Source organism: Pongo abelii, chromosome 21, assembly GCF_028885655.2.
Source record: "Pongo abelii isolate AG06213 chromosome 21, NHGRI_mPonAbe1-v2.0_pri, whole genome shotgun sequence".
In the NCBI taxonomy this organism is placed as follows: Eukaryota; Metazoa; Chordata; class Mammalia; order Primates; family Hominidae; genus Pongo; species Pongo abelii.
This window is the reverse complement of record NC_072006.2, coordinates 17,398,687-17,410,958: the sequence shown is the minus strand read 5'-3', so window position 1 is coordinate 17,410,958 and position 12,272 is coordinate 17,398,687. Positions and strand designations below refer to the sequence as shown.

General features: G+C 45.9%; 1 long non-coding RNA gene across 2 annotated transcripts; it reads left to right on the top strand.

Annotated features, from left to right (window-relative positions):
* Nucleotides 1-368: 368 nt before the first annotated feature.
* On the top strand, nucleotides 369-11,125 carry LOC112130363 (uncharacterized). Of its 2 annotated transcripts, none has more exons than XR_008516845.2 (3): nucleotides 369-1,860; nucleotides 2,128-2,231; nucleotides 8,727-11,125. It is a non-coding gene; the product is annotated as an uncharacterized LOC112130363 (long non-coding RNA). The 2 variants fall into 2 exon arrangements; XR_008516846.2 differs by having other exon boundaries at nucleotides 8,724-11,125.
* The last annotated feature ends 1,147 nt before the right edge of the window (nucleotides 11,126-12,272 follow it).

Sequence of the window (12,272 nt, the reverse complement as noted above, 5' to 3'; positions counted from 1 at the left end):
GCGGATCACAAGGTCAGGAGATCGAGACCACAGTGAAACCCCGTCTCTACTTAAAATACAAAAAATTAGCCTGGCACAGTGGTGGGCGCCTGTAGTCCCAGCTACTCGAGAGGCTGAGGCAGGAGAATGATGTGAACCTGGGAGGCGGAGCTTGCAGTGAGCCGAGATGGCACCACTGCACTCCAGCCTGGGCGACAGAGTGAGACTCCGTCTCAAAAAAAAAAAAAAAAAAAAAAAAAAAAAAAAAAAAAAAAGAACATCAAGGATGCCAGGGAGTGGGACACCTTGTGCAGGAGGGAAATGGATATGAAATATGTTTGAAGGAGTAGGCAAGATCTCCAAAATCCCGGAAAACCACACTAGGTATTTCAAGCAGAGAGAATTTAATATGGGAGTTTGTGGCACAGGTGAATGAAGAGTTGAGGAGTCAAACAAGAAGCAGAGACAAAATCCAGATATGAGCAACACCAGGAAACTGATCTCACCCCTAGGCCAGGGGGACAAAAGGAGAATGCATGTGAGGCTCTCTGATCTCAAGGTCTCTGTGCCCTCCTAGCCAGGCACAACGGGAGCACAGAGAGAGACTGCCTTGTGCTGGAGCTGAAATCATGGATGAAGCCATAAGAAACAGGAAGAAGCTGCAGGCACACACCAGGCTTCTCTCCTCCTCCCAGCAGCCAATCTCCGGCCAGTGCCTCCCATTGGCTGAATCTACCAGGAAGCGAGAGCGAAGGCCTCCCGGGAAATGTAGTTCACTTCACTGCAGCGCATAGGCACAGCTGGGGAGTGGTACCCTGCGTGCCATTTAGATGTCATTTCTGCTGTATTCCCCGCAGTTAGCCCTCTGTGCAATGGTCAGATTAGGTGCTTAAGAAACCTTTGCTGAATTATCAACTACTCATGAAACGAGAAAAATCCAAACAACTGATGCTAAGGACTTTAGTCTTATTATCCCAAATCCATATAAAGTTCTTCATCCTCAGCAAGACTACCTGATTGTATGCAGTTCACCTGATTAATCAAAGTGTGCTTATATCGCTGATGATGGAGAGCTGTAAGCTTCTCCACAGCATTTTCTCAGCCACTTATGTATAGATGGTATTCACATTTAGTCTTGCATGTCTAAAAGCTGGAAGAAGTCCCCCACAGCAATAGGACAAGGGATGGCACTGGTGCCCTCCAATCCAGCTGGTGAAGTCAGAACTAACTTCCTGCAAAAGAGAATCAGTCCACACTGAGATGACAAACTGGTCCAGGACTGGCTGGTTATCACACGGAGTTTGGAATCCATTAGTACTGAATGTTCTTATATTCCCTCTTCCCATCCTTCCTCCAGGCATTGCCCTCCATCTCTCTGACCGTTCATATGTGGTAGCCAGCATGTACAGGATATGGCTTCATTTTCCTGCTGTGACCTCCTTTGTGATTTCAAAAAGGTTAATTCATTACTTGGTAGAAAATGTGAAATTCAACAAAAATATTGCCTTTCTTATTAAGCAAACTAAGCCTGGTCTAGCTGGGGATGTGATGTAACAATTTTCTTGGTGGTCTGCCCTCAAACCATCAGGTTTCCATAGCCCTAACAATGTAGCCATGGATCATGGGGAGCTAGCATTGCCTCCAGGGTGATGTCACAGTTCCGGAATCCTTGCACTAGGTGGGGCCAGCCTCCTGTTGTGTAGACTCATCAACTATACCGTCCTCTGTTCCTGGTCTCTGGAGCTTCAATTTGGGAAAGTGACCCATTAGCTTCTGAGGACCAGGGTGAGAGAGGGCAAGCTTTAATGCCCTTCACAATGGAGAGATGTGTGCAGACCGGACAGACATCAGTTCCTCTATCAGTGCACGGGTAGCTGCAATGTAAGTGGCTAGTGTTCAGGAACAGCCAGGGAGCTGAAGGATAAACACCTTGGCTTCCTTCTCCTGGAGGGGACAGTTCTGAGTCCTCATGCCCCCGCCCCCCTCCCTCAGAGACCACACCTCAGCTGCTCACAGCAATGGCTGCCCATCAACTCACCCCTCAATGCTCCCACCCCCACACTTCTGGTCCCTCTTCCTCACTCCCTTACAGGTGCTTCCTGGAATCCTCTCTCAAATAAACTGCTTGCCTCCAAATCCTTGTCTCAGGCCTGCATGTGGAGAGATAAAACCCAGACAAAGAGGCAGACGTGAGCAAATGAGCTCCCCCGAACAGGAGACAAGTGGGCTGAGAGGTGAAGGAAGAGGACGAGGTAAGAGAGTGGGGATGGGGAGAGCGGTCTAGGCAGGAATGCACATGCAAGGGCTCTGAGCACGCACAGCCTCATGGAATCCCCAGGCCTGCCTAGTTCCATTTGGAAGGAGGGCACCTCAGGGTTTCCAGTGCTGTGTGGCGCCGTTGGCATTCAAGGCTCACTCTTTGCCGTGGGGGGGCTGTCCTGTCACTGTAGAGTGGTAAGAAGCATTCCTGGCCTTTACTCACTAGACACCAGAAAGATCCCCCAGTTGTGACAACCAGAAATGTCCCCAGACACTGTTAAATGTCCCCTGAGGGGCAATGTTTCTTCTTGTGGGACTGGGGTACAGGGCTCTGAAAAGATGAGGAGGGAGAGTTGGCCTGCCAGTGTCCACCTTCCTTTGCACATCCACGGACACGTCCCTTGCCAGGTCCTCCTTAAGGCCAACGTCTGGCCAGGCTGCCTGTCCCTTGGCCTGCTGAGATTGGCCAAGAGACGGGAGGGCTTGTTGACTCAGTTGCTTTTCAGAGGCCTGACCGGTGGACATTCTTGCCTTTGACCACTAGATGGACCCATTGCAATGCTGTACCCAGGAGAAGAGGGGTAGACAGAAAGGTTCCAGTTTTACCCAGATGGAGAATTTGGTGTTTGAGGCATTTTCTAGTTGAATTCCCCTGACCCCTTCTATACCTGGAACCCAAAATGTTGTATTTCTCCCAAGTGCGTTCATGGGTGCAGCTGCGTGGAGAGGCAGCCAGGGTTTGGCCATGAGCTCCTGCAAGCTCACCCTGGGCAGGTGTGAGTTCCAGCACCTCGCTTCTTCCCTGTCTGTAAAGTCGGGGTAAACAAAATGCTTATTTCACAGGGCGGCCACGAACGCTCAATGAGACATGACAAGTCAAGTGTGGGGCCCAGGCCCTTCGCCCAGAGGAGCTCAAAAAATATTAGCAGCCGTTACCATTGGAGCCTCTGCCTCCTAGACCTGCCTCAATATCTATGGAGGATGGGAGCAGAGTCACTTTTCCTCACTAGACCTCAATTGACTCTGCAGAAAGACAGCAGTGATGATGCCCTCTCAAGATACCCTCTAACTCCAGAATCCCTGTCTCTATTGATCGTGTAGGATGAGGGAGTCCGAGTTAAAACAAACACTTTGTTCTTAGTATCTCATTTCATTTTCATAAAAGCCTTATAGGACACGCGCTTTTCTTATCCTCATCTTACATAAAGGTAAACCAAGGCACAGATGGCTCAAAGGGTGAGGAGGGATTCAAACCTAGCTGTCTAGACCAGTTGCCCACATGGCTAACCACCCCATAACCTGCAAGGAAAAATGGTTATTGTCATTCCTTCTGCAAAAGAAGGATGGCTGCTTGGTTCACAAAGGTTAAAGTTATTTAGCAAGGGGAGCTCAAAGGGCTTTGACTGCATTGCAGCCTGGGAGTCAGAGCAGGAATGGAAAACAACCATGAGCCGGCATTGTGTCCGGACCCTTCCAGGGGTTCCTTGAAAGGGGCTATTTTCCTTTTATTCCTATGCAGGGGTTGGCAAACTTTTTCTGTAAAAGGCCAGAGAACAAATAGTTTAGGCTCTGCAGGCCATATGGTCTCTGTCGCAACTACTCAACTCTGTCGTTGCAGCACAAAAGCAGTAATGGACAAAATGAAAACAAATGGGAGTGGCTGTGTACCAATAAAACTTTATTTATTAAAGGCAGGCAGTGGCCTAGATTTGGCCTCCTGGCCATAGTTTGCCAGTCCCTGAGCTAATGCAGCACTTTACCCCAAACTTGTACTGAAGTTTTAGTTGCGCCTCATCTGGCCAAAAGCATTGCCCACTAAACGTGGACCGAGTCCCCAATGTGGGATTTCTAAGTGGCCAAAGACAGAAAGCATTTGGTTTTTATTGATAAGGTGTTTCTAAGTGGAATATGTCAGAATGGGTCAGGCTCTAATGAGTGTCTGGGAAACAGAGCCTAGGCAGGCACACGGGGAATGTGCTGGCTTCTTACCTCTGGGTCTGTCCCAGAGAGCCTGCAGGCAGTCCGCACAGGGGACACGGTTTCTCTGCCCAACTCTGAAAGTACACGACATGAAACATGTGAATGATACTTTCTCACATCACACTAAGTCAACCTGCAGAAGCTTGCGCTGCATGTGCTGGTGCATGCCCGGGAAGGCAGCTGCTGGCTGGGACCCACTTTGCCCTGTGCAGAGATGGGAAGGTCTGTTTAGAGTGCCTGCATAGCTGCTTCTGGTGCCCCACATGGTCCCTGCTTATTTACTGCTAGGGAAGAATCCTGGTTCTGCTTCTGTGACAAGTTGTACGAATTGCCCCAATCCAGCCAATTGCAGTGTTAAGACTCAGCAGTGGGTAGCCAGAGGTGGATTCTGACTTGTAATTCTACATGGGTCCTCACCAAACCTGAGAAAGTATCAACTGCTTGTAAGGAAAAAGACATCAGGGAATTATCAACATATCTCATAAACCTGTACAACTCCCGGAAGAAACATCTAGTGAATGTAGCTCTTAACCAAGAGCAGCATACAACTTTGCACACTTATTAAACCCTATAAAACCAACAAATTCAAATTATCAGCATTAGTTTAACATGACAGATGGCGTTTTGGGTGAAACTAAATTGTCCATGTTGAATAGTAGAAAGATGTCTTGGCTGCATGCTTTCCTGATGGACCGGCTTTGGTGACATCATCATCATCATTTTCAGTAATTTTCCTGAAAATAGTGAACTCATTTTAACTACAGTTTCATTATGTTGATGGGGAAATCACTTCTAATTGTGCATTACAGAACAGAGTGCTCCAGAAAGCAAAAGACTACCAGAGAATGATAAAAATTTTCTTTCGTATTCTCTGTGTTGCAAGAGGCCAGTTGCAAGGTGGCACATATACAGCCTGAGAAAGCTATTGGCTCAGAGAAACGGTAGTATCTTAGCTGCTGCCAGCCACTTGGGAATTGATGAGCCAGTGAGATTCAGTTCTTGCTGCTTCCCTCTTGTTGATGCATTATAAGACTTCCCACATAGGCGGCTCCTGGCCAACTTGGTGACAAAGACATAAAGGGCTTTGCAGCTGGGCAGCTCTGCTGTTGGGCAGCATTGCTAGCCAGCGTGTGCCATGCCTTCAGGAAAATGGAAATGGAAATTGTTGAGATTCTCATTTGAACTTGGGGATCCCCAAGAGTACAACACATTTTGTCCTATAAGCACAGAGGAAGGTGGCTTTTCCATGCAACAGGTTTCTTATTTAAGCAGTAACTGTTTTTTCTTAAATGCTTAGGCTGCCACTTGTAAAAATTTTACTTCATGTTCATAGTTTGAGGAATGTTGACTAGTTTGCATTCTGATTTTCTACCATTGTTTCACGTTAGTTTTTTTCCTAAAAATGATTTTATAACATCGACACAGCCGATTGTTTACCAAAGAAACAGTTTGCTGACTTTGTTATGTGAGTGGTAAATATTTAGTGTGTAGAAATTAGGTTATTAATTTGTCCAGAAAGTATATTATTTTTCGAAATTCACCTATGTCTGTAATTTTTGGGTTTTTTTGTGTGTTTGTGTTCATCTTTGGGGTCATGGAAGCAAGCAATTCTATGGGTAAATCCATATGGAATTATTTCTGTAGGTCAAACATAGTGGCAAATGTATTAACATATGATTCAGTCTGATAGAATACAGTCATATCATCAGCTTTACTGATATGATGCACAAGCATGCTCATTAAAAAAAAAAAAAATCTGCAAACCAGATTTCAAATCTAAAAGCTAAATGTGAAGCTTCTTATTCAGAAAACAAAATTGCAAAGCTGGCAGTGTGATGGGCCATGGGGAGAGACAGAGCTGGCAGTGTGACCGATAATTAGAGGCAGCTCAGGGTCCCCGAGCAGGAGCCTCTTCCCCAGTGGATGATGAACGATGCGGGGAACAACACCTTTCGTGACTCCTGTTCTTATCATCATGATTTGGAAGATGTAGCAGAGAAAATTTGCCAGCATGATTTGGTTCTCTCACTTTCTAGCTTTAAGTTTGAGCCTCTGCTGGAGCTTTGGTGGGAAGAGGTGAGGAGGCCTCTGGGTCAAAATTTCCTCTGCTTTGCAATTTCCCTCAAGTGTGAACCTCTGAGCAGGTCAAGGGTCCATTATGGACGATGGCCATACGCAGAGCTGACAGCAAGGAGAAAATGACCCAGCATGGAAAGAATTAAAAGAATGTCACCTTTGTTTGCTCTGGCTCACTTTTTTAATACACCAGTCACCTTGACATTTCTAAAGGAATTTTTCAAGAGCCTGCATTTAAAAAGTATGCAACTTGTCCACATAAAATGTTCAGAATCACCAGGTGGGCCCCCTAAATTTTGGCTGTGTTATTCCTCTCACAAAGATGTGACTTGAATCCCATTTAACCAAAAGGTATCTATACTTTTGCTAGTCAGAAAGTATTTTCCATTTCAGGTGACAGAGTCTGGGATACCCAGCCTTTGCCGAATGTCAACACTGTTTGGGGCTTCTGATGGTTGCTCAGTGACCCTAGATAAGCACATTCATGCTTAGCAATTCCAAGGTTTTTACTTCCAAGCTTGGGACAATACAAATCATTAACATGTTCTGTTCTCAAGAAAAGGACTTCTTCGTTTAACAAATAACATCAAATGTGAAAAGCAGTGGAATCCCTCTTGGTCTTTCAGTATTGTGTTTGTGTGTGTAGAGCTGGGTTTATTACACATGCCTGTTGTGAAGTTCTATTAGACCAAACTCCATTAAAATATCCAACAGTGGCAGAACACAGCAAAGATTTATATCCACAGTCTCATTAATCGAGTGTGCAGGCATAATATAATTCAGACAGAGTATCCCTTATCTGAAATACTTGGGACCAGAAGTGTTTCAGATTTCACATTTTGGAATATACTTACTGGTTGTGTGTTGCAAATCCCAAAATCCAAACTCCAAAATCCCAAATCCAGTGAGCACTTTCTTTAGGCATCATGTTGGCCTTCAATAAGGAGCATTTCAGAAATCAAATTTTTAGATCTGCAAATTCAACCTTTACTAAATTGAGAAATGGCTCATGAGGAAGCCAACATTTGAGGGAGACTTTGAAGGAGAGGTAAGATTTTGACATGAATTGGACTTTGGAGTCAAACAGCAGCTTCCAAATTCGGGGCTCAGATCCACAAAGACAAATCTTCAGCTCAGTTCAAGATTCTGTCATTAAAAACTGTGCGACCTTGAGGGATGTTAGGAACCACTAGAAGCCTCGGGTCCTCTCCTACAGGGCAACGGTGAGAATCAACACTGCTGATAATCCTGTAATTTGGGGCTAACACATGGTAAGTACTTTACAGCATGTGTGATTGTCTCTGCTACTACTGTGCTATTTGCTATTGTCATCATCCTCACCACTTGTGGTAGGAGGCATTATTTGCCATAAATCTTCATCTCTCGTGCATCCACACCCTCACCAAGGTAAGGTGGGTGTGAGCTATTTTCTTGCCCCTTTACTTTGGGCTGGAGCATTCAACTTTGTTTCACCAATAGCCTGTAGAAGAAGGGATTGTTTTCCGGTTTTGAGCCTAGGAATCAAGAAGCCTTGTGTGTTTCCACGTTCTCTCTTATTTTTCTGCCAATGACATGAGGAGAAGTCCCCCTGGCTCACTACTGTGCCCGCAGCCTTGGCTCAAAACAAGCACTGATGGAGCCGAGCCCCCCTTGCCCACCCACAGACTAGCACTGAGAGCAAAACTACCTGGGCCAAGGCAGCCTGGAGCAGAACTGCCTGGCAAAGCCCAACCCTGATCAGCTGAATCCAGAGAACACACAGGCACATGAGCAACAGCAAATGACTGCTGGATTATGCCATTGATATGAAGATGTTTTGTTATGCAGCTATAGCTAACTGATACATTATTCCTGATAATTTCAATACCAGAGGCTGTTGAATAAGCAAAAGCCTGATGGAGGAGCTATGTAGGGTGGAAACTGGAAACAGTGGGAAAACAGGGTATGGAAAACAGAACGGTGGGAACTAAGGATTAAAGGGCATGGAGATTACGTACATCCCTGAGGATAAAGCTAAGGACCCCAGGCTTTACCCATTTTACAGAGGTAGCCCCTGGAGGCTTTAAGGAGGTTGAGGTGAGCAAGAACTTTAGGAGAGGTGATAGGACAGCAGCTCCTTCTCATGCAGGCCATGCAGGACGGGGCCGGCCACTTGGTACCACAGCTCCCTACACCTTCCTCCCATCAGGCCTGGAGAGGCTGTTCAGTTGGTGGTCTCCCTTCCTTTCCCTGTCCAGAGTAGCCTTGATCATCTTTTCTCCTGATTTTAGCATTGATAAATACACCAGGGGGCAGTGAGGTGGCAGCCCGGACCCTCTCTCCTTCTCTGACAGATTCACCGTCCTGGACATTGTCTAGATATGGGACTGTGGCTAAACAAGAGTAACGACACTAAACCAATGATCTGCACTTTGTTCCTATATTGTCAGCAGCTCCAGCAGCCTAAGGACTATCCTCTGAAGCAGAGTCACAGAGCCAAGTGTAGCAAGAAAAGTCTCGGTGATGCCGGGGGAGGCGGCGCCGGCAGTCAGAAGAATCCAAAAGAGGCTTGGCAGCGTCACCACAGACAAACCTGTCTCCACCGACCGCCCTACTCAGACTCTGCCTGTCTGTGGTGGCCCACTCTCCTCAGGGTGGATCAGCCTGGGAGTTTCATTAAAGTGAAGGGGACAGGGGGATTGAGGGCAGTGTTGGGACCCAGTAAAGCCCTGGGCTTGATGGATCAGAACCAAAACCCCAGCTCCATGTGGGCAGCCCTCAGTTTTCATGGGCCCAGCCAGGGAGGAGCCCAGGACCAGCAACAGGGGATGCTTTTAAACCCATATGTCACTTGATAAGCTCATCACCTTCCAAGCCTCTGAAGAACGTTTACGTTCCTATAAGTTTCTGAAGCCATGTTCAAATCGTAGCTCTGCCACCAATGAGCTGCATGCTGGAGGGGAAGTGAATTCACCCTAGACCTGAGTTCCACATCCCTAGACTGGGTGAGACAACGTCCGCACAGGCTCTCCATGAGGATTACCTGCACCGCGTGCCTTTAATGCACTTAGAGCAGCAGGTGCCTCAGGAAACGCTCACTGCCATTCTGCGATCATTATTTCATTCACTTCCTGGGGTTGCTGCAACAAAGTACCACAACCTGGGGGTGAAAACAGCAGACCCTGACTGTGCCACGGTTCTGGATGCTGGAAGTCTGAGATCAAGGTGTGGGCAGGGCTGGTTCCTTCTGAGGATTGTGAGGAAGACTGTTCCACGCCTCTCTGCAGCTCCAGGTGGTTTTCAGGCAACCTTTCCATTGCTGGCTTTGCAGACACATCACCCAGTCTCTGCCTTCATGTTCACATGGCGCTCTCCCTGTGTGTGTGTGTCTGTGTCCCAGCCTCCCCTGTTTATAAGGACATAGTCGCATTACATGACTACTATTACTCTAACGGGGCCTCATCTTAACTAACTACATCTGCAGATAGCCCATTGCTACATAAGGTAGCATTCTGAAGTACTAGGGGCTAGGACATCAACATAGGAATTTGGGGAGCACATAATTCAACCCATGATAATGATTATCATGATTATTATTAAGAATATATAACCACTATAGGATGAAAGCAAATACCGTAAAATCCTACTCATAGGTTTGCAGGCATTAAATGGCATCACTGGAAAATTGTCTGACACAAAGAAGGGGTTCAACAAATATTGTGTTACTTCCTCACTGTCAGCCTAAATATAGAAAGTATTTGCTCACTGGCCCAACAGACAAGTTTTGACTTCTAGTTTTATACCAGCTTTATGTATACATGCTTATACATCGTATGTGACATTTTGTACATGTAAACATTAGTTCTGCCTTCTAATGTTATTTTGAAATCACCTTTCCCTTGTTAAAGTGTTCTTTTGAAATTATATAAAATAGCTAAAGAGTATTTTAAAGCCAAAATGCTACAATTTACTTGCCATGTTTTATAATTTGCTTACATTCAGATGGTGTACCATCTTGTGTTCTGTTATGAAATAGCACAACCATGCATAAATAACCCTGCCATCCTACCCCTAGAACTTTATTTACTATGAAATGTCTCCTCGTACTTTCATTTGCATGTCTGGAGAACTGGAACGTAGACCCCTCTTCCCTGTCAGTGTTGACCATCAATATTTCCTCCCACATGTGGCTTCTGTTTCTATCTCTGGGCAGATTTATTCTAACCTGCCCTTAAATCTGTAAGAAGATTGTTCATTCTCTAGGGCTAGTCCAAGTCTCCCGGTCTGGTGCTTACTTCAAATTCACTTAAATCTGGCATAAAAGCTTTCAGGACAGGGTGGATCAAACTGCGCCCTTGTGTGAGCACTCCCTGGACAGAATGTCTGGTCATCTTCTGTGCAAATTATTTCCCATGACTCACAAATAGAAATCAGGAGAGGAGGGAGGTAGGAGGTGCAAGCCTCTGCAGCTGTCTGGAGAGTCAGCAAAAGGCAGACAGAATCTTTAGTTACTTCACATGTGCAACAATATGCCTATGTTTTGTTTTATGTTATTTCTTATGTAACATTGTTGAGTTATCAAATGAAGTGGTGTATAAAAATGTCAAATAAGCAGGTTCTCTCCCTTTCCTCCTGACCACATAACTCTAGGAAGCATGGCCAGACCCGCCGGGCGTGGTGGCTCACGCCTGTCATCCCAGCACTTTGGGAGGCCGAGGCGGGCAGATCACGAGGTCAGTAGATCGAGACCATCCTGGCTAACACGGTGAAACCCCGTCTCTACCAAAAATACAAAAAATTAGCCGGGCGTGGTGGCGGGCGCCTGTAGTCCCAGCTACTCAGGAGGCTGAGGCAGGAGAATGGAGTGAACCCAGGAGGCGGAGCTTGCAGTGAGCCGAGATCAGGCCACTGCACTCCAGCCTGGGTGACAGAGCGAGACTCCATCTCAAAAAAAAAAAAAAAAAAAAAGCCTGACCAGACCCATGGCTCAGTGGCGTCTATACACGGCCACATCTGAGAAAGCCAGGGATGGGTGGCCTCATCGTACCCCAAGCACAAGGCGTCATCCACGCAGCCCTGCTGGTTTGATAGCAGCAGCCCGGGCGAGCTCTCGGGATTTTCATTTGGCGGGCTTGTCTATTCTCTAGCTCACCCTCAAAAGGGGAAGTGCCCAGAAAGTCACCAGCTGAAGCAGGCACAGAAGACCGGGGCCCGTTTGCTCATTTGTTCCTTGCACAGAGTTTAGGAAGGTACCCATCTTGCAGGAAACACAATCTGGTTTCTCGAATAAATGCGTTGCAAAGAAGGGAGACGGGGAGATAGGGAGAAAGGGAGAAGGTCAGGGCAGTGGAGTGTGAGGCAAATAGAAAGAAAGGGAGAGAGTCGGGGAGGACACCTACCAGTTAAAGGAGATTGAAAACAACTCATTGCAATAGGTAATTTAGCTCCTAATTTAAAGAAACTTCTAAAAAAAGATTATGATATTTATGAGGCAATTGGAAATATAAACTTGAACTGGATATTTGATGATACTGAGGAAATTGTTGCTCATTATTTTACATACAGTAATAGTATTATGATTGTATTTTTTTCAACTTTTATTTTACATTCGGGGTTACATGTGCAGATTTGTTACCTGGGTATATTGTGTGATGCTGAGGTTGGGGTACAAATAATCCCATTTCCTGGATATTGAGCGTGGTATCTAATAGTTGCTTTTTCAATTTTGACCCCCTGCCTACCCCTCACCTCTAGTAGTGCCCAGTGTCTATTGTTGCTTCTTTATGTCCATGAGTACCCAATGTTAGTTTCCACTTGTAAATGAGAACTACTGGCTTTCTGTTCCTGCCTTAATTTATTTAGGATAAGGGCCTCCAGCTGCATCCAAATTGCTGCAGAGGACATGATTTTGTTCTTTTTTATGGCTGCATGGTATTCCATACTGTATTTTACCACATTTTCTTTATCCAGTTAATATGATTATATTTTTTAAGATGACT